The sequence below is a fragment of the Macaca fascicularis genome, chromosome 10 (assembly GCF_037993035.2).
Source record: "Macaca fascicularis isolate 582-1 chromosome 10, T2T-MFA8v1.1".
NCBI lineage: Eukaryota > Metazoa > Chordata > Mammalia > Primates > Cercopithecidae > Macaca > Macaca fascicularis.
The window spans coordinates 66471793-66476076 of record NC_088384.1 but is presented as its reverse complement, the minus strand read 5'-3'; the positions used below and the strand labels follow the sequence as shown (position 1 = coordinate 66476076).

General features: G+C 44.5%; 1 pseudogene; it reads right to left on the bottom strand.

The window, feature by feature from the left end:
* Positions 1-3068: 3068 nt before the first annotated feature.
* Positions 3069-3697, bottom strand: LOC102135035 (small ribosomal subunit protein uS11m pseudogene; annotated as a pseudogene).
* Positions 3698-4284: the final 587 nt, after the last annotated feature.

Here is a 4284-nt window from a genome sequence, read left to right as displayed (position 1 = left end):
TTCATCTTGTCTTAAGAGTTTTAAAGTTAATAGAAATCCTAGCTGAGATTTGTGTTGCAAGAAGACCAAGGGAGAAAGAGACAGACAAGGAGGGAATAAAAACTCATTTCCTTGGGTTGGATCTAAATGTCCACCAACCTTCAGATGGACAAGGGATGGGTGGTGGCGGGGAGGGGAAGCCAAGATGATTTACTCACAAGAGTGGTTTCTGCATCAATGCTAGTTCTTCAAAGTGGCTTCTTCACATTCCAGGCCCAGGTGGCTCCTTCCGGATATACATCCAGGTGGCTCCTTCGACATATGAAATGGTAGAAGAATTGTGGAGAAAGGGTGGCTGTGAAGTCAAGTGCCATATTTAAAATATGATTTTATTGAATTCCAGCTAACTGTCCTCCAGTTGGTGCAAGAATTCCTAGAAATCAGTGTTCACAGCAGTAGAAGGAGAGATTTTTTTCTAGGCCACTTATAAGAAATCAATGGAAATAATAAACATATGTCCTAACATATTTCCTGTGTTAGGAAATAAGATTTTCTGCTCTGAGAATATCTGTTCTGAATGATCATTTCTGGCTCATTTTATTTTTAAACCAAAGGCTTGAATGAAAGTGAAACAAAAGCAAGTATTTATTTGAAATAAAAGCAGGAAAATGTCTACAAGAACATTTTGAATAAGAACTTTCTAAAATAAGAACAATAATCCTTACATGAAGGTGATCAATATTCCCTCCCCAAACTCTGAACTTCCTGTTGGCTGTGAGCATGGCCATCTTCAATTCTTCTTCTTTATGAGCTTGGAAAACTACTTTTTCTTATCCTTGGCCTTTGTCACTTAGCTTCTTGGATGGAGAAAAATAAGGAAAATGTGTCTTTTCAATTTCTGAGTAAGATAGTTTTGTTTTATTTATTATTATTATTATTTTTATTTTATTTATTTATTGTAGAGACAAGGTCTCACTCTATCACCCAGGCCGGTGTGCAGTGGTATGCTCATGACTGACTGCACCTCAAACTCCTGAGCTCAAGCGATCCCCCTGCCTCAAACTTGAGTCTGGCTAATTTTAAATTTTTTTTTTTTTTTTTTGTAGAGACAGGGTCTTGCTATGTTGCCCAGACTAGTCTTGAACTCCTGGTCTCAAGCAATTGTCTTGCCTTGACCTCCCAAAATGTTGGGATTACAGGCATGAGCCACCATGCCCAGCCAAGGCCCAGGTCATTTTAGTTCAGTGTGGAAGGGCACTGTGTTAGTCCATCCTCACATTGTTATAAAGAACAACCTGGGACTGGGTAATTTATAAAGAAAAGAGGTTTAATTGGCTCATGGTTCTGCAGGCTGTACAGGAATATGACTGGGAGGCCTCAGGAAACTTAAAATCATGGCAGAAGGTGAAGAGGAAGGAGGCAAGTCCTACACGGCCAGAGAAGGAAGAAGAAGGTGAAGGGAGAGGTGCTACACACTTTTAAACAATCAGATCTTGTGAGAACTCACTCACTATCATAAGAACAGCAAAGGGGAAATCTGCCCCCATGATCCAATCACCTCCCACTACCTCCTCCAACATTGGGGATTACAATTTGACGTGAGATTTGAGTAGGGACACAAATCCAAACCATATCATTCTGCCCTTGTCTCCTCCCAAATCTCATGTCCTTCTCATACTACAAAACCAGTCATGCCTTCCCAATAGTCCCTCAAGTCTTAACTCATTTTAGCATTAACTCCAAAGTCCATAGTCCAAAGTCTCATATGAGACAAGACAATTGTCTTCTGTCTATTAGTCAGTAAAATAAAAAACAAGTTAGTTACTTCCAAGATACAATGAAGGTACAGGCATTGGGTAAATATGCCCATTCCAAAGGGAGAAATCAGCCAAAACAAAGGGGCTACAGGACTCATGGAAGTCTGAAACCCATCAGGGCAGACATTAAATCTTAAAGCTCCAAAATAATCTCCTTTGACTCCATGTCTCACATCCAGGCCACAGTGATGCAAGGGGTGGGTTCCATACCCTTGGACATCTCTGCCTCTATGGCTCTGCAGGGTATAGCCCCCTTGGATGGCTTCCCAGGCTGGCACTGAGGGTCTGTGGCTTTTCCAGGCACAAGGTGCAAGCTGTCAGTAGATCTACCATTCTAGAGTCTGGAGGACGATGAACCTCTTTTCACAGCTCCACTAGGCAGTTCCCCAGTGGGAACTCTGTGTGGGGCTCCAACCCCATATTTACCCTCTGCACTGCCTTAATAGACTCCATGAGGGCTCTGCCCCTACAGCAGAATTCTGCCTGGACATCAGGCATTTTCATACATCCTCTGAAATCTAGGTGGAGGCTCCCAAACCTCAACTCTTGCTCTCTGCATACCCACAGGCTAAACATCACATGAAAGCCACACAGGCTTATGGCTTGCACCCTCTGGAGCAGTGGCCTGAGACACATCTGGGGTCCTTTTAGCCACAGCTAGAACTGGAACAGCTGCAGTGCAGAGAGCAGTGTCCCGAGGTTGCACAGGGCAGTGGGGCCCTGGGCCCTGCCCACAAAACTATTCTTCCCTCCTAGGTTTCTGGACCTGTGATGGGAGGGGCTGCCATGAAGGTGTCTGAAATACCTTCAAGGCATTTTCTCTGTTGTCTTGGCTGTTAACTTTTGGCTCCTCTTTACTTACGTGAATTTCTTCAGCCAGTTTGAATTCTTTCCCAGAAAATGGGTTTTTCTTTTCTATCACTTGGCCAGCCTACAATTTTTTCAGACTTTTACACTCTGCTTTCCATTTATTTATTTACAATAGATGGTACAGACATTACTTTGTTTTCTCAGAGCAGAGGTTGGGCCTAGGCCACAGCTGCCCCCATAGCTCCCCTCTTGTCTAAGGATGCAAAGTTCACTTCTGGGGCATATTCACCTCCAGCTGGAAGTGCAAGCAAAGGACACTATGTAAGAAGGCAAAACTCTCCCTTACTGTCTGAAGGATTTCCAACAAGCCATATTCTGGAAGGAGCTCTGACAGTGAGCTTTCCACAAGGTCCAACTGGAGCTGAGACTTGAGGTTAGGTTCAAGTATAAGCTTCCCTTCCATCACAGCCTTGGAGCCTTCCTGGGGCAGAAGCCATTGTGTGGGATGGGGGTGTTGTGGTGACTGAGATCACTTCCAGGCCACCCATGATCAGTCCCTGGATGGCAGACAGGTGTCCTGGCCCCTGGCCTTTCACCACAACTCAGATGTGGGTAACACCCTTTCCTGTAGCTTTTGTCGCTGCTGCTATGCCTGCTGTCTGTGCATCAATGCCTGCCTCCTTCTCGGCATTCAGAAATTCCTCTGTGCCACAGAAAGTATGGGCAAAGGGCTGATTAGTGGCCGAGATTACCTGGATCTCTGTGTTGTTGTAGGATGCTTTAATGTGTGCAATTTGGACCTCCTCAAATTTTCCTGCCCACCTCAGAGAGCTTTTTTCTTTTGGATTGGGAGGGTAAATGCTAAAGCCGGTGTGGTTGGGAACCACCATCTTCTCTTCAACATTCTGCTTGGCCTCAATGTCTTGGAGCTTCTGGGTGCCTGTGTGGATGGTCTGCACCAGCATCCTGGCCATGATCCTGTCAGCAGTAAAAGCTCCGTGAGGGCCACAGCCTAAGAGTCCCGGGAGCCTGGGTGGCTTATGTGACACAGGCAGTCCTGGAGGTGGTGGTGAGCTCAAGGGGAAAATCATTGTTACGCGGTGGTCAAGGGTAAAGTCCAGGACCACAGAAGTGAAAACTCACATTTCTTACAACATGCATGACTCAAATTGACGCCCCTCTGTTTTCCTTTTAAATATAAGTTCCACACTTTTACACTATTGGTGGGACTGTAAACTAGTTCAACCATTGTGGAAGACAGTGTGGTGATTCCTCAAGGATCTAGAACTAGAAATACCATTTGACCCAGCCATCCCATTACTGGGTATATATCCTAAGAATTATAAATCATGCCGCTATAAAGACACATGCACATGTATGTTTATTACAGCACTATTCACAATAGCAAAGACTTGGAACCAATCCAAATGTCCATCAATGATAGACTGGATTAAGAAAATGTGGCACATATACACCATGGAATATTATGCAGCCATAAAAATCGGATGAGTTCATGTCCTTTGTAGGGACATGGATGAGGCTGGAAACCATCATTCTGAGCAAACTATCGCAAGGACAGCAAACCAAACACCACATGTTCTCACTTATAGGTGGGAATTAAACAGTGAGAACACTTGGACACAGGAAGGGAAACATCACACACTGGGGCCTGTTGTGG